Below are 27865 nucleotides of genomic sequence, written 5' to 3' on the forward strand. Positions count from 1 at the left end.
CCTGGTTCCTACTGGGTGGCCCTGGATGGGCCACAGGCTGTGGCTGAAGTAGACCTACAGTGGATCCCCTCCAAGGTGATCCTGGGGCTGGCATCCCCAATGGCCAGCGTCACCCAGGTGCCTCCAAGTACAACACACCCAAGGGGTAGATTGGGCAGGCACCAGAGTCCTGCTGAGGCAGATCCTGCTCCATAGGGTCAGCCCCTGCACAACAACTCTTCCACTGTAGTTAAGGCCAGTCCTCACAACCAGTGAGCCCAAGGGTCAGTCCGTCACATTGATGTGTAATTATCAACCAAAGCTCAACTACAAGAGGAGAGCACACACAACCCACACAAGGGACACACCTAGAGCATGTGGATCAGGTAACCAGAAAGACTGCATCACTGAATCCCTCAGCACACCTGCCACATAAGGCCATACCACTAAGACTGGAAGACATAGCAGCTCTACCTATACATACAAACAAACACAGGGAGGCAGCCAAAATAGGGAGACAAAGAGATATGTTCCAAACAAAAGAACAGAACAAAGCTCCAGAAAAAGAACTAAGAAAAACCAAAATAAGCAATCTATCAGATGCAAAGTTCCAAACACTGGTTATAAGATTGCTCAATGATGTCAGGGTGAACATCAACAGAGAGATAGGAAGCATAAAAATGGAGATAAAAACCATAAAAGAACGAGTCAGAAATAAAGGGTACAATAACGGAAATGAAGATGATATTACAGGGAATTAACAGTAGAATAGATGATGCAGAGGATCCAACCAGTGATGTAGAAGACAAGGTAGCAGAATACACCCAACCAGAACAGCGAAAAGAAAAAAGAATCCAAAAAATTGAGGAGAGTTTAAGGGGCCTCCAGGACAATATCAAGTGCACCAACATTTGCATTATAGGGGTACCAGAAGGAGAAGAAAGAAAGCAAGGAATTGAAAACCTATTTGAAGAAATAATAACAGAAAACTTTCCTAGCCTGGTGAAGGAAACAGACATTAAAGCCCAGGAAGTACATAGAGCCCCAAACAAGATGAACGCAAAGAGGCCAACACTGAGAACATCATAATTAAAATGCCGAAGGTTAAATATAAAGAGAATCTTAAAAGCAGCAAGAGAAAAGCAGTTAGTTCCCTACAAGGGAGTCCCCATCAGACTGTCAGCTGATTTCTCACAGAAACTTTGCAGGCAAGAAGGGAGTGGCAGGAAATATTCCAAGTGATGAAAAGCAATGACATACAACCAAGATTGCTCTACCCAGCAAGTCTGTCATTTAGAATTGAAGGACAGATAAGGAGTTTCCCAGACAAGAAAAAGCTAAAGGAGTTTGTCTCCACCAAACCAGTATTACAAGGAATCTTAGAGGGACCTCTTTAAAATGGGAGGGGGGTTAATGATGGGTAAAAGGGGAAGGGATTAAGAAGTACGAATTGGTTGTTACCCAATAGTCATGGGGATGTAGGGTATAGCATAAGGAATATAGTCAATAATATTGTAATAACTAGGTATGGTGCCAGATAGGTACTAGATCTATCAGGGTGATAGTTGGGAATGGGGTTGGGGTCAGGGTGGAAAAGGTGAAGGCATTAAGAAATACAAATTGGTAGTTAATACATTATGAGGTATATAATCAACAATGTTGTAAAGATCATGTAAGGTGCCAGATGGGCACTGGACTTATCAGTGGAATCACATCATAGACTGCGCAGATGCCTGACCAATGCACTACACACATGATGCTGAAGTAGAATAATATTGAATGTCAACTATAACTAAATACATAGGTATACATACTATGTTTCCCCAAAAATAAGATCTAACCAGAAAATAAGCCCTAGCATGATTTTTCAGGATGACATCCCCTGAACATAAGCCCTGATGCATCTTTTGGAGCAAAACTTAATATAAGACCTGGTCTTATTTTCGGGGAAACACGGTAGTCACAGGATGTGGAGTACAACATAGGGAAGATAGTTGATGGTATTGTAACAACTATATAGGATGTCAGAGGGGGAGTAGCTTGAGGTGTGGGATACCACTTTATGAGGGGCTTAAATGTCTGACTATTAAGTTGCTTTGTACACCTGAAACTAATTTTTAAAATGGCGGAAAAAAAGAAGTACAGATTGGTAGTTACAAAATAGTCATGGGGATGTAAAGTAAAGCACAGAAAATATAGTCAATAACATGGTAATAATTATGCAGAGTGCCAGATGGGTACTTGATTAGAAGAGGGATCACTTCTTAAATTATACAAATGTCTAACCACTATGCTGTAGAACTGAAAATAATATAAAATAATATTGACGATCAAAATAAATAAAGCATAAAAAAAGATTTTGAAGTAAACAAGTAGCTGTGAGACAACTTGAGACACTGAGAATTTTGTTTTAGATATTTTAAAAGGAATGTGAATTCACTTTTTATGTATTTGTTTCTTGTTATTGATTGTAATTATTATCTCACTCCAAGCATATAAGACATTAGTTTCAAAAATTATTCTATTATTCTTTGAACTGCATCAGGGCTGTTCTGAGTATTTAGAGACTAGAGTATCTATCTGGAAAGCATCAGATTTCTACACAACATGCATCATCTGTTTGTAGAATTGCTTATATGTCATCGAGGTGCATATACACATACCTATAACTCATGTATCTACTAACAAAGACTGTATTTCCACTTTGTGGAAATAACTTTTCCCTATACACTGTATCTCAGGAAGACACAAAGTCTTACTTCACCAAAAATTTCCATATTTTACAATAGAAAACAAACAAGGATTAATTAATGAATTTTGCAATGAATTACATACATTTTATGTATACATAAACAGCAAAAAATCTAAATCTGAGAAATCCATAACTTTAAAGATTAAACCCAAATATAATAATTTTAAATAATAGAAGGAAAGATAGTTGTCACGGAAATAAAATCAATCTATATAATTTCAGAGTAGATCCAAACATTATCTTTTTAAGTGAGCGTATTCTGATAATTAACTACTTGGAAAACGACCATCAAAATAATGAGAAAAAGTTAGAAATCTTACAAGATACATCAAATTTTACACTTCTTTAAAAATATTCTTAATGTTTAACATTAAATTTAAATTTTAAGGTTATCTTTGTCTACTACTCACCATGGGAATTCATAACTAACAATGACAACAGTAACCTTATTATATGCATATGTTCTGTTTTTCTCAAGAAATGCATGAAGCCAAAGCTGAGGCATAATTCCGAGGTCTCCTCTAGTCATTCCCCAGATTTGCATTGCCTTTACCTAATTGTGTGGCTTGTGGTCACCTCCACCTGGAAATCATTTGAACTTACAATTTATTTCTTATTTTTCAATTACTGGTGACATTCAGTATTATTTTATATTAGTTTCAGGTATACAACAGTGGTTAGACATTTATAAAATTTATGAAGTGATCTCCCCAGTTAGTCTAGTACCCACCTGACACTATACATAGTTATTACAATATTGACTATATTTTAAGAATAAATTAACATACCTTATTTTTTAATTTGAATTTGTCATATCATTGATACTCATCCTTTATCATTTTAAGAAGCACCCTTACCTCTCCCTACTCTTTTCTGTAGCCACAGTAAAATCAAAGCATCAGTTACTGAATGGTGGAGAGACAGGAAATTAAAATTCCCTTTAGATTTTTAAATATATAGAACAGAGTACTGTTCCCCAATAAAAACAACCTAATTACTTTTTTTGGATTCCCTATAGCACAAGCCACTCAGTAGATGCTCAACAAGTACTTGGTGATTGAGTCTTTAATTCACACTAAAATAAAATGCAATGTGCAATGTTCAGCTTCCACCTTCAGAGTCCATTACCCATTACCCACTGTTAACTGGTGTGAATATAAATTTCTGCAGTCAATTTGGTAAAATGTTAAAAGTCCGTTTTTTGTTTTTATTCTTTTAAATATGTACACTTTGACCCAGCAATTCTACTGGGATTTTTTTAAGGAAGCAACCAGGCTAGTATGCAAAGGTATAAGAATGTTAGATGACTTGCATACACTCATGAAAACTGGTAATAACCAAAATGTTTAACAAGGAATTGACAAGTAAAAAAATTATCATACAATTGGATAATGTTGATATAAATAAGGAAAGAAGTTTGAAAGACATCACTGAAAAAACAGACAATATTACACAGCAGAATGTATAGTGTGTGAGACTGTTAGCATACATATTTGCTCTGGCAAAGAAGATAGTGTATTCATTAAACCTGCTTTCTCTCTAGACCGCGTACATTTCCTAGTGTAAGTACAAAGGTGGATCACCATTCTGTTTTCTGAAACTTAAAAACATCTCACTTGCCATCCTGTCTCTCTACCCACAGGCTAGAGGCCCAGCAGCAGGCGTTAGTAGACACTACCCTGGATGACTGCCTGGAGCAGAGCACTGCTGCACTGCCATGCCCACTGCTGGCACACACCCCCTCCCGCCCCTGCTAGAGTGAGAAATAAACTTGTGATAAGCCACCGATAGTTTAGAGGGCGTCTGTTTCACCAGTTATGCTATCCTGATTAATATTATTCATAAAAAAGAATAAAAAAATTATACACGTATATGTCAAAATACAGCAGTAGCAGTTGATTTTTTTTGTACTCTATATTTTTCTTGCTGAAACACCTATTTTGTAATAAAAACATTTTAGAATAAGAAAGTCTTTGGTAAAAAAAACCTTACAAATTGAATTTTTGACCCCTAAAGATATAATTTCCAAATACAGAAAAGTGAATGCCTGTCTTTCATTACCATTATACATTTGTGAAACGTAAGGGAAGTACAGAATTTCACTAATGCTTCCTAAATTATTGATGTTCTGGTGTGATCTGATTTTTCAGAAAATGATTTCAGCGTAATATATAATTACTTGCTTTATCGGGGCATTTTTGCCTTGGTTAATGTCCTAAAAAATCCGTAAATTATCCTCTTAACTGTTGCTAACATGGAGTGAAAGCTCTACTATGAGTTCATTTCCATCCCTCAAATCCTGGACCAATTAAATAACATCCTGCACCATCTCTCTGACATCTCCACATTTGACTGGATCATCTTGACTAAACAAATCAGACCGAACAAATTCTTTAGCTCTTAGAATGACTTTAACTCAGTTTTTAAGCTTTCTGACATACAAGTCAAAACTATATTAACGTGATTTACAGTTAAATTAAACAGAAAAACATAATGAAAATAATGATCAAAGGTTAAGGCCTTGAACCATAAAACGCGGAGAAGAGAAGGACATTCTTCACTCAAAAGCTCAGTGAGCCTTGCCCAGCCAGCTGTCTGGCCTGGGGGGCTCAAAGGGTCTTCTGTCAGGCGCACCTCAGCTAAAGCCAAACAATATCCACTTGAACATTTCGGAGCATTTATAATAAGTGCATAAAAGTGCTAGAAATTGTTTTGATTTGTAAAAAAAATACAAAACAAACAACAACAAAAAAACAGCATTTTTGTCTGATTCTTACTATACTTTTGCATAAGATTTTATACCTTACTTATCCTTACTCCATAATCCTCTTTACAAATGAGGAAACTGAAGCTTAGTTCACGTCAGTGTCACAAGCTTATAGGAAACAAAGATGTAAACCTTCCACTTCAGCACTATAATCCATCTCAGGCAGCTTTTCTCACTGTTTTCCTTCTCTCTCTCCCATAAATGTCCTTCTTAGCAAAATACGTCATACAAATCTGAGCTCTTGCTCACCTTGATGCTTCCTGAGAACGTCTGGCTCACCACCTTCTCCCACCTTGCTTCCCCCATCTGTGCCAGTTTAATCTACAGATGTGACTTACGTTGTCTTTTTCTCTTTGAAGATTTTTCTACATTTACTAGGCTGCATTCTCATCACTTGAAATCTTTCATCCCCATACGACTGTCTGCAAGCCGTAAAGTTACCTTTGACCAATCTGTGAGCCCTCAGAGAAAAAACATGTGCTGTATCCAGCCTTATTTCTCCGGAATCTATTATAGTGTCTGACTCATTATAAGTTCTCAAAAATATATATAAATGAATGACAGAAACTACGCTTTTTGTAAAGAGATAATGAAAGGAAATTCACAATTTCTGAATGACTTCTTGGAGTGTGTCCCAACTTTGCTGATTCTGTTAGAATAATCATTTCAGTGGCTCCCTATGTATTAGAACATCTTTCTTACCCTGGCTTAGCCTAGCCAATATTAAAGGCTTTTAATTGAACCCCACACTTATTGCAAACCTGGGACTGAAAACATTTTCCTTTATTAAAATGACCCAAGTCCATTTTTCTTAGACACTGGATGTAGACATTAAGTGAAGACATGTCAGTCATTCATTCTTTCTAAAATTATTTACTGAACATCCTCCCAGTTGCAGGAACACGGATTTTAATGATGCATTTAATCCAGTTTCTGTAGTCAAACAAGTCAGAGATTGACTAGGAAAAAAGAAAGAAAGGGGAGGGGAGAAAGAAAGGAAAGAAGGAAGGAAGAAAGAAAGAAGACTGCAATGATAATGCAGTGGTTATTAAAGGTGCACAGAGATGAGCTAAGTGGAGGTCAGGACATCAAAGAAGGCTTCCTGGAGGAAGTAACCCTTGATCTGAGCCTAAATAATAAGATTGTGTTAGGTAGACAAAAATGCGGCAAAAGTTCCAAGTACAGGAGAGATGACATGCAAAGCCACTGAGATGAGGGAAAAAAAGTATGTGTGGAGAATAACAGGACCATCACTGCTAATGGAACATAAAAATATAAGAGCAGAAAGACTTAAAAGGGGAGATAGGTAAAGGAGAAAAAGCAGCAGCAGGCAAGGGATAACTGTATACCATGTTAGAGTTTAGTCTTTGACTTCAAAGAACTATTACGTACACAAAAATCTATTTCTTGAGACAAAGATTCATCATTTAAAATTTATATATTGTCTAGTCTACATGTCATGCAGGGTGTCATGCGGGGTCTCTGGTCCCGCTCCCCACATAAGAACGCAGGATATGGTGAGGCCAAAAAGGAACACCCACGGAGCCATAGACAGAGGAGTCATACCACTATATTCTCACTGGCGGCTGGGTTGGAGACACAGGAAACAGGAGCCACACTATCTGCAACCTACTGCCCACTTCTCTCTGCCAACCAACCTCACTTGCTAGCTGCAATCTGCGCTTGCTAGCTCCGCCACCATTTTCTTGTTAGCCTCCATTTGATTCTAGTGTAGCCACAGCAGTTATATTAGTGGCCAATGGCACACTGCTTACAGCTGACGGCCAACTAGCCACAGCTGATGGCCATTCAATCAAAGTTGATGACCATTTATTAGCTGAGCCAGCACCTTTCCACATGAGGCTGAGAGCCTGGAAACTGCACTCCTGGCTCTGCCCCCACACTCCACCCCTACATGCTCTCACCTCACAATCTACATGACAAGCGTCTTCCACGAGGGGTCCTGTGCGAGGAGCCCGGAGGTGAATGCAATATCCTGGACACAGTGAGGCTCTCTGGACACAGCCAGGGTTCCTCAAGGCACCACCAGTCCTTTTGGGCACAGCCATACTTCCTGGGCTTCTTAGGGTACCACCAGTCTCCCCGGGAGTAGCCAGGGCCTCTCAGGTCACTGCCACTCCTCTCCCTGAGCACAGCCAGACTTCCTGGACACAGCCAGGGCCTCTCAGGGCACTGCCACTCTCTCTGGGCACAACCAGGCTTCCTGGGCTCAGCCAGGGTTCTGAGGGCACTGCCACTCTCTTGGGCCTCTCAGGTACCGTGCTGGAACAGTGACTCACAGTCAAGGTGCTTACATATTCTCGATGGCGGCCGGTCAAGACACAAAAGCAAACATCCGCCAGTTCCACTACATGGTGGTATGGTCCCAAGCCAACAGTCAAGAGGTCCATCAAATTAGGGATGAAAGGCAATTCCCCATAGTCCATAGTCATTCTCCAGGTCTTTCCTGGGGTTGAGGGATGACCTTGACCTCACCCTCATCTCCCACAGAGGACTCAGCAAGCATTTCCTCCTGGGACTACAAATCCTGCATCCGGGCTGCCTCAGCAAGCACTTCCAAGCCCACAGAGCAGCAATGACCTTTGCTTTCTTCAGCCTATGCTGGTTGGGGAATTGTCCATGTTTTTGCAGCCCTCCGTGGGGATCCAGCTCTCTGGCAGCTGCTTCTCCTGGTCTTCCCGAGACTGAGTGTTCATATGCACAAACTGCTCTACCGCCCTTCGGAGAGCTTCCGCCGTCACCGTACCCTGCTTGCTGCACCATGTGTCACGTGGGGTTTCAGGCGGGGTCTCTGGTCCCGCTCCCCACATAAGAATGCAGGACATGGTGAGGCCAAAAACGAACACCCACGGAGCCATAGACAGGGGAGTCATACCACTATATTCTCGCTGGCGGCTGGGTTGGAGACACAGGAAGCAGGAGAGACACTATCTGCAACCTGCTGTCCACTTCTCTCTGCCAATCAACCCCATTTGCTAGCTGCAATCCGCTGCGCTAACTGCAATCCGCGCTTGCTAGCTCCGCCACCATCTTCTTGCTAGCCCCCATTTGCTGCTAGCGTAGCCACACCAGTTATATTAGTGGCCAATGGCTCACTGGTTATAGCTGATGGCCAATAGCCACAGCTGATGGCCATCTAATCAAAGTTGATGGCCATTTACTACCTGAGCCAGCACCTTTCCATGTGAGGCCGAGAGCCTGGAAACTGCACACCTGGCTCTGTCCCCACAAAAAGAATCTGAATATTTTATGCCTAGTATTAAAATAATTTTTAAAAATAATCTTGGAAGGGAATATGGACCCCATCATTTAGATATTTTCTTAAGTTTTTGGTTTTCTTTCTAGGAAGAAATAAGGTACTTCTTAGATCCATTTTGAAGGTAACTACTATACCTAAAGAATTATTTCCTCAGTCACGTTTGTCCCATTAGTGTTCTCTCACTCACGATAGTGTTGTTTCTCTTTTTGTCTTTATCAACCCTTTGCCTTCAATGCCATTTTCATAGAGGCTTCGTAACTATCTTTGTTATTCCTGAAACAGTTTTGTATGCCAACAACATGGAATGTTGGGTCAGAATACAGCTCTCTACTTACCATCCTTATGTATCTTTCTCAGTTGTCGTGTTGGCACTCATAAACACATATGGGACCTTAGGCTGCCCTGAATCTTGAAAGAGGAGGGCATAAACCAAATTTGGGGATCCTCTGTTGATAATAACCCATTCAATATAGCACCTGGAGTGTTTTTTTATTAGAGAGAGTGAGCACTGTGCTAAGCAACAGTGATGCAGTTTGATGGAGCTGCCCCTGGAATGTAATAAAGAGCAGGGGACATGCTCCTCGGAGTGTGTTCCTGAATTAAAAGCCAATGGTTTAAGAGTTCACAGGAGAACCCAGACAGGGGGAGATGTTTACGCCATGGCTGTTGGCAACGCTGAGCATATCATTAGTCTATTCTAGTTAGCTATTTACTTCCAGGTGCAACTCAAAGTATACTGAAAAAAAATGCAAAACTTTATATTATGTTAGGTCCCAGCTAACATAGCACACTTGAGCCCATGTACCCTTCTAATAGTGAAAATGACGTTTTACTGCTAATGGGTTCAAAATATAAGAACCATGCCACTGGACACTGCGTGCTTTGTGATTCCCATTTCTCCTTAGTTTACCCTTTGGAGGTAAAGTACAAAATCCTATCTTTTTTTTTTTTTTACTTGAAAACCTATAGCATTGGGAAGGGGAGATTTGAAATATTAATTTTTATTATTTTTTTGCAGTTACTAGTAAAAGTATCTAAATGTTCTAATAACTGTACAGTATCAGATGGGTAATAGACTTATTGGGATTAAATAGAGATTCCTCATATTTTTTCATGAAATTAATAGCTCTACGAATTACATTTTCAGAGTGAGAGAAAAATCCAAGAGTATTTTGAGGAAAAGTGTTTCCTCTGAACACTCAGGAGAAATTATTTGATGGTAATTTTAAATCCTAGCATCAGATGATTTAATTCAATCATGTTTTATTTAAACAAGAACTATTTCAATAGTCACTTTTTTAATACTCTATTTAGTAACTTAAGGCTGAAACTTCAATTTTAAAATACACATTGATTGTGTTATTTCTTCCACCTTTGATCAAAATTATTATAAATAATTTTCTTATTCTGTGTATCTCTGAATAATTCAAATGACTTTTTTCAAAAAGATTACACATGTACGTTAAATCACTCATCACATAAAATGGGATTCTATGCTTCAAAGCATATTGGCTAATATAGCCCTATCATAGGATCTGATTTTGAAAATTTCTTAGTTCTCTTCACTACTACTGACCTTTCTTCACTAAAAAGCATCAAAATAACTGTGAAATAGGCTTTTAAAGAATAATATCAACTATCACTATAAACTGTATTTATGATAAAAGGAAACCTGAAGAGCATAATTTGCAAACATAAAAAAATGTTTAGATGTTTCCATGAGAACTAAAACCTCAACTCATAACTTTTATAAGAATTAAATGCTTGAGCTACTAGACAACGTAGTTTGATTTCTCTGGATGCAGTCTGACATGGTACAACTCCTAAAACCCAATCCAAGTCAAATCCTATTTTAATTGATTAAAATAAATGGATTAAAAAGTACACAATGTCTGCATTATAGCTCCTATCCTTATTTCCACTTACTGATTATAAATGTTCATGATATGGCAAAATAATACATTTGTCTGCACTATTTGGGAACTTACATGTTTTCCAGATAAGTTTTGTTTTTAGTTAACATTTATTATATGACATCAGAATTTTTCTTCTTTATTATGCCAAGGAAACATAGAAATTTAGTCTGATGCTAAAATATTTTGCTCTATGTAAACATTTTCCGTGACACAAATATGAATAACTTTGTACCCTAGAAAAGTCCATTATTATAGGTAGTATAAGGTTTTGACTCCTGAACCATGAAGAATATGAGGAAACTCAGTTTGCCAAACAACAAGTGATTGTAAATATTTGTTGTGCTCCTAAACTAAAGACAGAGATTAAGTATTGTATCTGGTTCTTTTCTTTTCTTTTCTTCTTCTTTTTTTTTTTTTTAGTAGTAAGCTCAATTGTAACTGTTTCCTTGTTTCGCATTTATTTTTTTAACAGCTGAATTGAAGTATTCCTGCAAGGTCCATAGTGTAGACCAAATATTCTGGTCCTGACACCTAACTCAGATATCAACATCAAGGTAAATGGCAAACAAGTTAATGATATAGTCTACACCAATGCTTGTGTTATGAGTATATTCTTTGTTCATTCAGTCTTTCATAATTATACAAGCATTCACTTCCATAAATGACATGAGCTATATCTTTTAATTTATATTAAAAAAACACAAATTGAGCCACAAAACATTGAATTTTTATGACTTTTTCAAAGGGCTTCTAACTCTTCTGAATTATAAAATACTAATAGAGTAGACTTCACTTGTTAAATCATCCAAGTGCAAGGAAACAAACACTTTTTCCAAGCATTGTTAGATTCTTTACATCCAAGATCTAATATATATCTCACAACACATCATTGAAGTATTATCCCTTCTTTATAAAAGTAGATGTAGCTGTTGAAGATTTTGTAACTTTCCACATTTACAACAGCCAACAATGGTAAACAATGACAAAAACCTCCCAACAAAGAAAAGCCCAGGACCAGATGATTTTCCTGGTGAATTCTACGAAATATTTAAAGGAGAATTAAGACCAATCCTTCTCAAACTCTTCCAAAAAAAATGAAAAAGGAAGGAATACTTTCAAGCTCACTTTATGAGGCCCACATTACTCTCATATCAAAGCCAGATAAGGACACTACAAAAGAAGAATCATGGAGGCAGGCCAACATCCATGATTAACCTAGATGTAAAAATCCTCAACAAAATATTAAAAAAACAAATTCAATAGCACATTAAAAGGATAACACACCGTCATCAAGTGGGATTTATCCCTGGGATGCAAAGATGGCTCAATTTCTGCAAATCATTAAATGGGAGACGCCACATTAACAGAATGAAGGATAAAAATTGCATGATCATCTCAATGGATACAGAGAAAGCATTTAACAAATTCAACAGTCTTTCATGATAAAAACGCTTAACAAATTAGGTATAGAAAGAATGCACCTCAACATAGTGAAGTCCACATACATCAAGCCCACAGCTTACATCATCCTCAGTGGTGAAAAGCTGCAACCTATTCCTCTAAAATCAAGAACAAGACCAGGATGCCCACTCTCACCACTTTTTTTTCAACATAGTGCTAGAAGTCCACATCAGAGCATTTAGGCAAGACAAAGACATAAATGTATCCAAATAGGAAAGGCAGAAGAAAAGCTTTTCTGTTAGCTGGCTGATGGCACAGTCTTACATATAAGAAACCCTAAATATGCCACCAGAACTAATAAAGGAATTCAGTAAAGTTGCAGGACACAAAATCATCAGACAAAAATCACTATACACTGAAAATGAACTTTCCATAAAAGAAATTAACTAAAACAACCTCATTTACAATTGCATCAAAAATAATAAAATATTTAGAAGTAAATTGGACCAAGGAAGTGAAAGATCTGCACACTGAAAACTATAAGATATTGATGAGAGAAATTGAAGAAAACAAATAAATAGAAAGATATCCCATATTCTTAGATTGGAAGAATTAATACTGTGAAAATGTACTACTCAAAGCTATCTACAAATTCAATATAATCTCTATCAAAATTCTAATGACATTTTTCACAGAAATAGAAAACCAATTCTAAAATTTGTGTGGAACCACAAAAGACCCTGTCTAGCCAAAGCAATCATAAGAAAGAAAAACAAAGCTGGAGGCATCACACTTTCCGATTTCAAACTATATTGCAACGCTATAGTAATCGAAACAGTATTGTACTGTATGTAATAAAAACACACATGTAGATCACTGGAACAGAATTAAGAGTCCAGAAGTAAACCCACACATATACTGTCAACTAATCTATGACACGGATTTCAAGATTACACACTGCACAAGTAATAGTGCCTTCAATAAATGGCACTATTTAAAATTAAATATCCACATGCAAAAAAAGGAAATTGGACCTGTATCTTACACTATACACAAAAATGAGCTAAAATGGATTAAAGACTTAAACATGAGTCCTGAAACCACAAAACTCCTAGAAGAAAACATAAGGACAAAGCTCTTTGGCATTGGTCATGGCGATGATTTTTTTGGATGTGACACCGAAAGTACACGCAACAAAAGAAAAATAAACAAGTGAGACTATATCAAGCTAAAAAAAAAATCTCTGCACAACAAAGGAAACAAGCAACAAAATGAAAGGCAACCTGTGGAATGGCAGAAAATATTTACAAACTATTTATCTGATAAGTGTTAATATCCAAAATAAATAAGGAACTTGCACAACTCAATAGCAAAAAAACAAAAAAAACAAAACAAACAAAACAAAACAATAAATACGATATAAAAAACGAGCAAAGAATCTGAATAGACATTTTTTCAAAACAGACACACAAATGGACGACAGGTAGTAGCAGGTTTTGATAGTATTGTACTTTTTCTTCTCTGTTATGTGATATTGAGAAATTTATAAGGATATTTTGAAATATGTATAAATAACTTAAGCATAGTTTTCTATTTTCTTCTTTAATATGTCTACACATAGATGCCATAGTCAACTTGATAGGTTTGATAGATCTTACTAGTATTTTTTCCTTTCTTAGTCTTGCAGAAGGATTAAGCTTCCCTGTACTTTGAACTTTGTCATAACCATTTAGCTTGATTCAGCAAATGAAATATGAGCAAAAGTGATAGGTCGCTTCTAGAATGGAGTCATTTAAAGCCAATGATGATTCTCCATAACTACAATTGTAAACCTTGAAAACTCATGTTGAAATGGAGGCATAATAAGATGATAGAGACTGAGTCTAGGTCCATGAGTGATTGTGAGCGGACCCCACCCCACCCCCACATTGGGATGTAGAGCTATAAACCTTTGTGGTTTTAAACTGTTCAGATTTAGAGGTTACTTATTATAGAATAACCTAATCTATCCTGACCAATAAAGTAGATCATTCTTGTGTTGGATCATTATGGCAAAAATTTTCCAAAAGCCCAATCAAAATCATATGCCTGCCTACCATAGTCAAATATGTATATAATTAGAAAAATATATATGTTATTCTAAAATTATATATGAGTTATTCTGTAACTAAGAAATTTCAGAGATATCAGGAATCCTGAGGAGCACAAGAGGGTTAAAGGGCTTTTCAAAGTCATAAAGCAATATATTCAAGGATCACAGCACTGATTTTCTTACTATCAATAAAATTACATGAAACGAGACCTGGCATCTAATGAATTGATTATGAAAGAATCAATGTGGCTAATTTAGAATGAAAGCTCACAAGTCCATAGATGCTAGTAGATTCTTGTCCTCCACTTGTTCCTAATACATAGTTGGGAATTAAGTTGTTAGCAATAAAAATAAGACATAATGGTTAAAAGAAACTGAAACAATTATTCCTTAACAGAGATACTGATCAAGTATTTTTCATATCAGTAAATAACTAATAATTCAAAACTGGACTAAAATTAAAACCTTTTAATTTTGACCCCACTTTGGTGTGGCATAGCAACTCTCTTGACACATTGTAGTCACAATTAGGTTGTAGTTCACAAATAACTCACTTTTCTTATAAATGAGACCAGATTCAAGATTATCCCTAAAATAATGTCATTGTCACTTCCATTCACATCTGCTTTCTTGAGTGGAGAAGAGGAGAGTGGGTTGGTGTGTCAAAAATGATATATAATCCACAAGCTGCAATATCAATGCAATTGCCTGTGTATAATATGTTGTTAATGGAACACAAGGTTAATCACTCATTAGACTAAGTTCCTGAGATAGTCCTACATAGTTTCAAGAATAAACGTTTTAAGTTACTATCTCAGATGGGTTCATGTTTAAAATGTCACTGTCGTAATATAAAACAATCTAGAGATTTTTTCATTTTAAGTCCTTTTTATCTTTTTATAAAATTAATTATATATGGTGCCATTTTTACTTCCTAGTTTGTGAGCTGAAAAAGTCAGAGACTATGTTTACATTGATATTGATGCTTACAATATCCCACAGTACCTGACACATAGTCTGTACTCAAAGAGCATTGGATGAGTTTAATTGGATTCTTTATCTTCAACATAGTCATTCTCTCTAGTATCTTTACCTAGGCTAGACATCTGGTCCTCTTCCACCAAAAGACACATTGTACAGCAATATAATGTTCTTGCAGACAGCATAAGAAAATAAAAGGCAGAAGAAGTATTAAGTTCTATTCTCTTAATAAAGATACTTATTCTTATTTATTGACAGGAATTGAGATGGTTGAAATGAATAACATGCAAAATACACTTAATAAACTAGAAAAATAGAACCAAGGAGAGGAGAAAAATAAATACTTTCCCAAAAAACATTATATGGTTCATATGATGAAATATCCAATTTAACTCTGAGCTTTGTAAAAGCAGGTACAAGAGGGGGAAAAAAGCTTGTAAATGTGTATAATTCTTATTAATTGAAAGTAAAAAGCATATCAATTCCTTACAGAAGAAAATTCTAATACTTAGGCTCTAAATTCTCCTATGCGATTTAACCCGGGACCTCTGAGAAAGAAATAAAATAGAAATAGAAATAAAAATTGAGAGTAATTCCACCAGGTTTAAGTTAATGTAAATGGATCTTATTGCCATTCTTTCTTCAAATTTGACCCAAGGATAAAACACATGTATCGACAGAAGTTGATGGAGAACAGGCCCTTTGACTAATGTCTCTGAAAAAATCACTTCTCACACTCAGACTTTAGATGAAGAGTGGCACATGGGAAAGAGTACAGGCTTTGGTATCTAAGAGATCCAGCTTTGACAGTGGATTTCATCTTAATTCCCTTCCCTGAGCCTCAGTTTCCCTAGTAGAAATACACATGTGAGGAATAGAGGCAAAACATAAAAACCTGACACATTCCTTGGAATAGGCAATATTTGCTGCAAGAATATAGGGAGGGACCTTGGATTCTAGATAAGCAGGTAAAACTGTTACAATTTGTATGATGTCTAAAAAGCCTATCCACGATTCTCGTTCTATGTAAGGCCCACCTACTAATTCATGGAAAACAGGTAAAGTCAGGACTTCTCTCAGGGAACAACTGGGCTCACCTTTAGTAATTAAACAAGTATTCAGTTGAGATCCCAGGTTTGCACGCTGCACAACAGTCTAACATCAACCTGGGAACTGTACAAAGCAGCCTCTTCCAGTTGCCCACATTAGCCACAGAAAAACCTCAGAACACTTCCAAGAGTAAGATGATTCTGAACTCCTTAGTTTTTCCATTAGCATTCCAGAGATAGTTAGCTGCAAATATGTGCCCAGATCATTGAATACTGAACTAGACATATAAAGACATTTAGTATTCACTATTCTAATTTCAAGAGCAAATCTTGTCAGAAAATCCATTTCACTTTACCTATTTAATATTCCCAGCAGTAAATTCTAGAGCTATTTGCTTCATGGAGTCATCAAACTGTGGAAGGATATCTTTTCCATTGTGGATGTGGTGTAAAGTTAGTTCATATAAAAATGCCAAAATACCCTGCTTAATATTATTTGATCTTTAACTCATGGAATTACATCCTCCCAGGCATGAGAAATGTGAATCACAACAAATCAAGGGATATCACTGATTTCATAAAAAACTATTTTCATAAAATAATGTTTCTTAAAATCAACTCTAAATTATATCATTTCTCTATTGATACAAAGTTTTCCCAAAAGACCTGACACTCATTCTTCTTTTATTTAAGAGCAACTGAATCCAATGTGTTTGGTAATACTTTGTTTCAGAATACATCCAACATCACAAGAAATGCAAGCAAGGGACAAACAAGGCCATATTTTTTACATATTAATATTATTTTTCTATTTATTTCCTTATACCGATTTTTTTGTTTGGCCCTCTATGCATGTTCTAATCTGAAATTAATCTCAATTCTAACCCTCTCCCTCTATCACCACCACCACCCTCCTTCAAAAGAAAAAAATTTAAGTGGAGTAAATAGTTCAAATATCCCAAGGGAAATCTTTTCCACTTTAATCCATATAGAGAGAAAAATGTATATCATTTGATCATGGCTCAGCAGCCTGTGAACATATTATATGGTGGTAAGCTTAGTCCTGTAGCTAGTGGCAAAAATAATCCTGCTTTGTATGTATGTAATGCTTTTCTTCTATGAAGTTTGCAGGATATTATGTGTTTTCCATCACTAATCTTCATAACATTCCCATATTTATAGGTATCAATTAAAATTTAAGGACAGTATTTTAACCTAAAAGATCATGAGTTGGGCAAAATTGATAAAGAAAGTTGCTAAACACAGCTGATCTTGTTAAGGGTACATGGAAATGTCATGGGGCCAGACTCTTATTCCCCATCACACTATACACACTATTTCCCATAAGTGAAACTTTCTTTCAATCTAGAGAGAGAGCCATGACTGAAAGCTGAAAAGAAAAAAGATTCAGTGACTAAGCAGCAGAGTGAAACCTCAGGGCCTCTGTGTTTTCTTTTTAATTCTGTTCCTAATTTGTGATGTGACCCCAAGAAACCTTTCACCCTCCTTAAGCCTCAATTGTTTTACTTACAAAATAGTATTGTGAAAACATGTTGCTCTGCATCCTGGCTCTGTCTTCCAACACTCTATCATTTGTAGTGTCCTTTGATTAATTTGTTCATCTATTCAACAAATATATTTTGAGTATCTTTCATGTTTAAGGCACTGGGACAGTTGCTTTGGGACTATAAAAAAAATTAAGACATTATCTGGAGCTTAAAAAAATAGAAGATGGAGTCCTTACATGTATAAAAATAATTATATAATAAACGACTATATATTAAGTGTCATTCAATGATGCAGATGATATACTAAAAAAGGATTTGCTTCCCAAAGACTGGGTTAGCAGAAAATGCACTAAACAAGGAGTAAAACCTTAACTATAGATCCAGTTCTGTCATCTAGCTCTCTGAAAAATGGATAAAGTAGCAGAACTAACAAGGTTGTTGTGATAATAAAATAAAATATTGTAGGAGAAAGCACCTTGTAAATGTAAAGATTTTTTTCTTTTTAATTGTAACTTAAGAGAATGCTATAGGTAAAAGACATTCAGAATGATCTTTGAATGATAAAGAAGATTTTAATAGGTGGATAATATTCCAAATAGAAAGAATGGTATAAGATAAGGCATAGAGTAGGAAACATATTAAGAAACAACTAAGAAATCAAAATTTCAAAAGTCATAATGAGGTGATGAACACTTTCAGATAGTATAGGATGGTACAAGAAGTACAAATATGGAAGATATAAAATCAAGGAAGTTATGGTGAGAAGATGTGTTAGTTTAAGATATTCACATGTTCAAAATGTAGGCATGATCTAAGGAGGGGGTGGTGGTTGATCCGTGGCTGAAATGAACTGAAGCTTTAACTCAGCAAAATTGAAGTAATTCAAGAACTTTGAGTCCATTGTTGTGTTAGTCAAATACATAGAGCTAGAAATAAGATTGCAGAGTAGAGAAGAAAATTCTGAACCCTGTGCAGAAGTCATCAAAGTAGTGAGAGATGGGGGATGATAGCCAATAAATGGTAGAAATAAGGCAGATTAAAGACTAAGAAAAGTCAAGTTACAATGAATTAGAAGAAATAATAGAAAAGGTTGAAAATATAGAAAATTCCATAGTTTGTTTATACTCAGGGTGCCAAAAAAAAAAAAAAATGCATACAAATGGACACTTTGGTCAACATTGCTAAAGCAGTTGTTCACCATAATCAGAAGTGTCTGGACACTGATGATACTTTGAGCACCTCTTGTAATTGCAGAAGTCAAATGTGACTTGTATTCATCTTTTGTTATTGGTATATATTGAGTATTATAATTTTAATAGTTTTTTCCTTTCTTAAATGTGTATACATTTTTTTGGCACCCTCTGTAATGATATTTTGTTTAGAAGTCTCCTAAAATGACATTCTTCAGCAAGTAGCTCCAATCTGCCCACTAATCTAGAAGGCTTAAAGGTCAATATCCAAGACACCATTCTCCAAAACTCAAACTCAGGACACTGCTGCTGGCAGCCATACCCTTCTTAGTGAATAATGACTTCCTCAGGACATCTGATATTCCCCTTCTCCTCTTATCCTCCCACAACATGCACTCACATATCCACTTTGATTAAGTCAGAAGTAGCTCAAATTCAGGAAAAATGTAGAGTTTCTAGCCTTCAATGTCAGAACTATGTAATACTTGCTTGAACAATATTTACCATGACATTGGATACATGTACATGATTTTAAAGTTAGTGTTTACTTATTTTGTCCATGTTGCATAAACATATAATAGCAATTGGAAAATATTCTAATTTATACATTCTCGGTAGATTCATAGTGGTAAGATTACCTCATTTCCATTATTACAAAGTACATTACAAAGCCTTCCATTTGACTTTCAGGTTTAAAAATCATTGTCTACTAACATAGATCACCATAAATTCTGTTCTTGAGTCTAAATTGATGAAAACTAATAAAATCCATGGTATTTGAATGGTAAGTGAATAAAACATTTAAATTTTTTAAAAAATCCTACATGATTAACTAATGAGCTAGGAATGAGAGATACTTTTTTCAGTTTATTCCCCATTTTGTTTTTCAACTCTTGACCTAGTTTTTCTTTCTTCTTCTGATAACTGATTTGCCTTTGGTCAACAAGAGTGAATGTTTAATGATCAGAATGCAAGTGTTATTTCAGAGATCATAGAGCAGGAAACACATTAAAAGACAATAAGCAATCAAAGGGTCAATAGTCATTATGAGAAAGACAAACACCTCCAGAAGGTATAGGATGTTGCAAGAAGTGCAGGTGTGAAAGATGTGAAATCAAGGAAATTATAATGAGGGGATTTGTTAGTTTAAGATGTTCAAATATTCAAAATGTTGACATGATCTAAGGGAGGATAGTGATTGATCCACAGCTGGAATGAACTCAAGATTTAACTCAGCAAAATTTAAGTGATTCAGGAAATTTTAGTCTATTGTTGTATAAGTCAAGCACATACAATTTCTTGATGGCCAGTCTTATGAGTGATTCAGTATTTACTGCTCCATTTAGCTAGAGTATATGGCCATACATACTTCTTGTATACGTTTTTTATTATAAAAAAAGAAAAAAATTACTTAAAAATGTGTCTTCTAGTAGATCTCCTATAGACTATCAAAATATGAATACACTGACGGTTATTGTGCTTGATATACGTCGTTTAGAGTGACCACACTTCATATTTTAGATTTTCATATGGTCTAATTTCTAAACTAAGGTAATGTCTTATTATCAAAAGCATTCCAACATATGAGGTCGGACAATTAAATTCTTGAACTCATCCTAGAAAAAGTGCTACATACCTCATTGCTGACTATCACTATGGTCACTTTTGAAGTACTCCCTTTGGGAAGCTATGCACCAGCGCCAGCACCTAGTTTACCTTCCAAAGCAATTTTGGAACTCTTTCTGGCATGGCCATCAGAGCTGTCGTCATACTACACTTGATGTCCTGAATGTTATCAAAATGTCTTCCTTTCAATATTTCCTTTATCTTTGGGTAAAGAAAGAAGTCGTTGGGGTCCAGATCAGGTGAATAGGGAAGGTGTTCCAAAACAGTTATTTGTTTACTGGTTAAAAACTCACTCACAGACAGTGCCGTGTAAGTTGGTGCATTGTCGTGATGCAAGAGCTCCTTCGGGACGATGTTTGCATACAGCTTTCTCATGCCAACATTTTCAGTTAAGATTTTCCTGTTTCCCTATCAGTGTTTACTTGGTCTGCTCTGCTTCTCACAGTCAGCCAATGATTTTGATGCACAATTCAACGAAGTTTTGCAATGTTTTCATCAGTTCTGCTCGTTACTGGTCGCCGTGAACTTTCTTCCTCAGTGATGCATTCTCTCCCCTCAGAAAAACATTTAATCCATTTGTACACTGCCGTTTCCTTCATGACATTATCCCTATAAACTTGGACTAACGTGTCCCTGATTTCACTTCCAATCTTGCCAAGTTTAACAAGAGATTTATGTTTGTTTGTTGCTCTAACTCAAGCTCAGACATTCTCAGACAGCACGCAAAAACACACAACAACAATAATGAATACCACTCAGCAAGACACCACCACATGTCGAAACGAACACAGCCGTGAGACACTGATATACAAAGGGTATGAAACCCTACTGATCTGTTTGTACAGTGTTGCCAATGTAAGCCCTCGGTGGCAAGCTCTCGAACTCAATTGTCAGACCTTGCATACACATATTCATTTGTTCAACAAATATTTATTAAACCCGTATTGAACTGTGTGGCAAACCATAAATTTTTGTCATATTGTATAAGTTCAATTTCAGATTAGTAGCCAGTCCTTTAGCATTCTAACTATTGAACTCTGATCTTTACAATAATTATTATCTGGTTAAGTATTTTTCTAGAATTAATTTCTTTTTTAATTTCAAAGCATTGTTTAAAGATTGGTAAACTAGAATATAATACATATAGTAAAAATATAAGTATAATATATGTAAGTATATTATGTAAGTATATACTATATGTAAGTATAATACATATAGTAAAAATTGCTCACAGAAGGAAATTCAGCAAAATAGTTATTTTTTTAAATTTGGATGATTGGATAATTATTTTTAAATTGTTCTCTTTCTCACTTCACTATAATGCCAATTATTTTGAAAGTATGTGTCCTCTTTAAAACAAAAAATAAATTTGAAGTAACGAATAAAGTATTTACTACCTAAATTTCACAACATCCACAAATGCTAGATTTAGAAATGTCACCTGGATTCTTGCTCCTGCTCATTCCCTGTCACACTATATGCGCTAACTTTCATAAGTAAATCTGTCTCTCAATCTAAAGGGAGAATCATGACTAAAGGCTGAATACAGGAAAGATTCAGTGACTAAGCAGCAGACTGGAACCTCAGTATTTCTGAATTTCATTCTAATTCTATCCCTAATTTGTGATGTACCCTGAGGAATATCGCAGCCAGTTTCTCTCTCTCTTATTCAGCTTGTAAAATGGTGGCATTCACAGTCACTCTTCAGCCTGAATCTGCCTGGTTTCTGAGCAAGCATTGTGTACATAATTAAGACCTGTATTGGTTGTTCACAATGATGCCTAACAGAGATCACAGTCTCCCGCAGAGCTGGACAGGCAAATATGTAACTAACTATCAAATAAACACCCTTTCAGACTGACAAACAAGTTGATCAGTATCACACCATCATTTGGTTTTCATTGGAAAAGCGTTCAATACTAGTTGACTCATCTTCACAGCACTTCTGTTTCCCACAGGGACCTGGCAGTAGTTATAAGCCCCAAGAGCATTTCCAACAACAATTAGTACTTGCTGACCATATCTCCTTATCCCCTAAACACGTTAAGACTTGAGGAAAATGAAAAGTAGCTCTTCCTCCAATAAAATGAGATACCCTATGTTGGAGGTTGAGGGGCTTTATTTCACATGTTCAATGACAACCTACCACAACAGGTGTAACAAAATTCCATTTGAAAATTAAACAAATTCACGTAGCCCAAACTCAGGGATCTTAAACTAAAATTTATGGTGATTCAATATACTATATGTCCCTGTTCAATCTTCATGCCAAGTTGAAATTTATATAGGCATTTTACCACAGTAATAAAAAATTTCTCCCAAACTTCAAACTTTGTTATTGAGGAATAAACATGCAACACTATAAGAAAGTCATATATGATATGGCAACTATAGCTGCTGCCTGCCTAGAAATGAATAAGATGATGATGGTTATAAATCAAGGCCCACCCTAGTGCTGGTCCAGGGCAGGGTGGACGGGCTGTGGCAGAGCCCTGGAATGACAGAGCCCTGGCAGAGGAATCGTTCTTTATTATCTTGGCCAAACAATCTAACTTGGTAGTCCAATCTATCTGGAGCAATAAAGCCACTGATGGAATGATAATCGATTTTAAAGATGTTTGTTCAGAAAACATATCTTTAACTATAACTTCATTGGTTTTCTATTAGGAAAGTGAGGTATACTAGCCCATAATTAGTAGATACACTTCAGGAACTGTTGTTAGAATATTAACAGCCTGTCTCTCATTATGGTGCATGTTTATAATTTTTCATTCATATTCTAGCCAATAGTTCCACATTTTAATTCCCAAGAGCTTCCAGATTTCTTATTGATCATTATCTGAAGATATAACCACACTTAGTCTGCACATAAGGTTTGGAGGACTCTATGAATTTACTATTTTTTCAGAAGGTACCCAGCTATTAGTTTGAAAACACAATTTAGGAATTTCCAGTTTAGAATGACCTCTAGAAAGGAGTCACGCACACAGGTTTTTCCTGCTTTCCCCTGTAATATATAGGAAAAAAAGACAAATCCCACACTACAACTGAAAATTGAGATGGAATAAAAAACACCTAATATCAAAGTTAGGGGGGAAAAAAAACCCATAATCTATGAAATGAATATAACTGTCTTGATTTTTTTTTTTTAGCAATCTAGACTTAATCTCAATAAATATACGCTACTTATAAAAATGGGGAAAAAATTGACTATTTTCTAACTCAAACACCTAGTAGGTTGGTGCAAAAGTGATTTCGATTTTTGCAATTATTTCTATCTTTTAAACCGCAATTACTTTCACACCAACCTAATACAATTTGTAGCGACCTAGGAAACAAGTATTAATTTCTTTGTTATACAGGTTTAAGATGCTGCATTTTTAATTAGCCAGCAAATTATTTTATATGTACACACACACTCCTCCCCATCCATACTCCCCCAAATTTGTGCACTACACCCATTTGTAAGCTATCTGGAAAGATGGACAGTAATAAGTTGCATCCTGGGATATGTGCAAGCTGAAGCCAGGTAGTATTAGTAGTACATGCATTGTCACAAGGGTGAATGATTTATGGCACACTTTAAAACACACCTTCTCTCAACCATAGCTCACACCCGACTAACTGCAACGAACACGTTGAAACTTGTCACACACTGTTACTAAGTTTCCACACGCCAATTCCCTTATTGAAGATCCCTTTCAATACGGGAATATCTGTTGGATGGCACTTGGCTGCAATATTCATCATATTATTTGATCACAATGGAAAGGCTCCCTGTCACACATTGCTTCTGGTACAGCAATTTCTGTCCAATAAAAACATTACAACGTGTCCTCATCCACCTTATTCACTGGATCTGGCACATTGCGACTTCTGGCTCTTCTCCAATGTCTAAGTGATTTAGGACATCGAGGCAGCCAAAACAGCACAACTAAAGACACTCATGAAAGAGGACTTCCAGAGCTGCTTCAGAAAGTGGCAAGAATGGTGGGATAAGTGTGTTCAAAGCGAGGGCGGTGGGGGTTGAGGGAGACCAATGGCAATGTGCCTTTTACTGTAATAACTTTTTTTATTTAAACATTCACCATATTATTTGATCACACCTTGTATTTACAAAATGATAATACTACCCAAAGTGATATACAGATTCAATGCAATCCCTATTAAAATCCCAACAGTAATTTTTACAGAAATGGAAAAATCCATCCTAAAATTCATATGGAATACCAAGGGACCCAGAATAGCTAAACAAATCTTGGAAAAGAACAAAGTTGGAGGACTCATGTTTCCTCATTTCAAAACTTAATACAAATCTACAGTAATCAAAACAGTGTGGTACTGACCTAAGGACCGACATATAAACCAGTGGAAGAGAATTTAGAGCTCAGAAATAAACCCTCATATCTATGGTCAACTGATTTGAACAAAGGTGCCAAAACCATTCAATGGGGAAAGAATAGTCTCTCCAACAAATTTTGCTGGGAAAACTGGACAACATTATGCAAAAGAATAAAGTTGGACCCTTACTTTACAAAATATAGAAAAATTTAATCAAAGCAGATCAAAGACCTAAATTTAGGAGCAAAAACTATAGAATTCTTAGAAAAAAACATAGGGAAAAAAATCTGCATGTTCTTGGATTTGGCAATAGTTCCTTAAGTATGAGAGCAAAAGCACTGGCAACAAAAGAAAAAATAAATTAACTGAACTTCACTAAAATAAAAATTTTGGTGCACCAAAGGACACTATCAAGAGTATGAAAAGACAACTCACAGAATGGGAGAAAATATTTGCAAATCACATATTTCATAAGAGTTTAATATCCAGAATATATAAACAATACTTACAACTCAACAACAAAAAACAAAAGAGCCTGATTTTTTTTAATGTGCAAAGTACTAGGATAGACAGTTTTTCCTAAGAAGATACATAAATTGTAAATAAAAACATGAACTGACTCTGGGTGGTGAATACACAGTGCAATATATAGATGCTGATTTATAGAAATGTACACTTGAAATCTATACAATTTTACTAACTAATGTCACACCAATAAATTTAATAAAAATAAATAAATAAATAAATAAATATATGCAGTTTATTTTTAAGTCAATTATCCTTGTTTAATCTGTTTATAAAACAAAGGTTAAAAACTTGTCACTTTCTAATTATTTTGTGCTTAAAATATATATAATGTGAAATGGGTGCTTGACAAGATCTTCACTGAGGAAATAAAATTTATGTTGACCCTTGAAAGTTAGATAGAAATTAAATGAGTCCAGAAAAGGAAAGAAAAAGAGAATTCCAAACAGAATACTCATATTACCAGGTGAGTATGGAGTATGGCTGTGCTATTGGGGAATGACATAAAGAAATGGTGTTAAGGAGTCATGGGTGCAATGATACTAAATGGTTATGGAAATGTTAGCTTTTGGAAAATTTGAATGGCAAAAAGAGGATAAGAGACTTGAATTTCATTGCAAAGACACAGAGTTTTGTGAATAAGAATCAATGTCCTGAATAAAAAATTATAAAATTAATGAACTACATCTGCATTATTTAAGCTTCTAGTGGTTATTTAATTTGTGCATTCTATGTATTATCACTCTTTCTATGACATATCCTGTAAGTTGCTTTGTTGAATGTCTTTTCCAATCTCCTTCTAATGTGCATTTACGTGCTACAAAGGCTAGAAAGTTAAAAGCTGTACTTCTCAGACTCCCTTGCAGTTAGGTTTCCAAGTAGCATGTTCTGCCGTCAGATGTGTTCATGCAAGACTAGAATTTGGACCTGAAGCAAATGGGAGTGAAGTGACATGAGACATCTATTTTGTTAGTGGAAACTGGAGCAGAGGCAGCATGGAGCCAGGAGCCTTCATGGCAGTTTCCCAGGTAAACATGGTCATGGCAACATCAACAGCAATCTTGGCAGCCCAGTTCAGGAGTGTTGCTCTTACAGGTATCCCTGGGAGCTCAACCTAGAGTCTGTTTCTTGAGCCCTCCCAAAGATTCAACAAGCCATGCAACATCTCTAATAAATCTTGTTCTGCTGGCACTAGCTCATTGGATTCTGTTCTCTGCAAATAACCCTTACAAATATTTGTCCTAACTGTACCAGTTTGGAAAAAATGTATCATGTAATAAGTAGTTTGTTAATGAATAGCATGTGTAGGTACAAAAACACAATAACATACTTCCTTCCTTTCAAATTGGTGAAATATTAAAATTCACCACATTATCATCACACCCAATGTCTCTCCGTGCTCTTAATGAAAGAGATATACTATTTATCTAAATTGTATTCAGTTTAGAATATCAGTGTTAAAAGAGTGTGATGTATGTATCTTTTTCTTTCTAAAATACTTTTCTTGATTTATTAGAAAAGTATGAAGTAATTAATTCTGATCAGGAAATATTTATTTGGCAAGAGTGAGTCACAATTTTATTCAAAAAGCTCTTTATACTAAAATTAACTGTTGTTATGACAATAAAATTTACCAAGAAAATTCTATGATTATATTAATATGATGAGGTTTTGGGTTTCTTTTTGTTGTTGTTAAGTATCCTATTTGCAGTTTCACTCAGAGACTTAAATTTCCTGGGAAAAATCAAATGACTCCCTAGATCAATTATAGTGGCAAAAGTATGTCACTTGTTTTATGAAAAAGTAATTTGATTTTAATAAACAAAACATTCCAATGGTTGAAAACTGAAATGATAAAGCCACTTGGTTATTGTCATTATTTTTAAAAAGAAAGGGATTTTCTGTGTATGTGTGTGTTCAGTATCTGAAAACTCCTGGCTTATCCTCTAATATACGGTAAATACTGGGTATGCAGATATGTTGGTTTGCATTCCACAATTAGGAAAGCATAGAAAACTGATTTTAGCCTCTTAGCAGCAGGGTATAATCATTTTGAAAAAAATTCTGAAATGGAGTATTAGCAAACTGTATATTTTAAATTTATAAGATTGTGTTTTATATTATATGTACATATATTGCTTATGAATGCATTAGACAATTTTTACAACCACATGTCCTGTTTTTCAATTGTTTAAATCAGTAGCTGAACAAATTCTAGTAAGATTATACTAATATTTCTCCATGTATTGTCATGTTGCTCATGATGATTAAATATTTAATACATATTTCTATTGGTTTAAATATTAAGTATCTTATTTGTCTTGAAATATTATGCTTTTTATAATTGTTTTTCCAGGAAATACACCAACAGATGTTGAAGATATGAAGACTTGAAAATTGAAACTTGTAAGCAGAAATAAGTGGGGGAAAAAGCCAATTTGATAATTTATGAGGCAAC

At 35.6% G+C, this 27865-nt stretch overlaps 1 long non-coding RNA gene across 10 annotated transcripts in view; it reads right to left on the bottom strand.

Moving 5' to 3' along the window:
- Positions 1-27865, bottom strand: part of LOC109456544 (uncharacterized) — a 119899-nt gene that overhangs the window by 46781 nt on the left and 45253 nt on the right. The gene's annotated exons all lie outside the window — the stretch shown is intronic.

This window comes from Rhinolophus sinicus, linkage group LG01, assembly GCF_036562045.2.
Source record: "Rhinolophus sinicus isolate RSC01 linkage group LG01, ASM3656204v1, whole genome shotgun sequence".
Taxonomy (NCBI): Eukaryota; Metazoa; Chordata; class Mammalia; order Chiroptera; family Rhinolophidae; genus Rhinolophus; species Rhinolophus sinicus.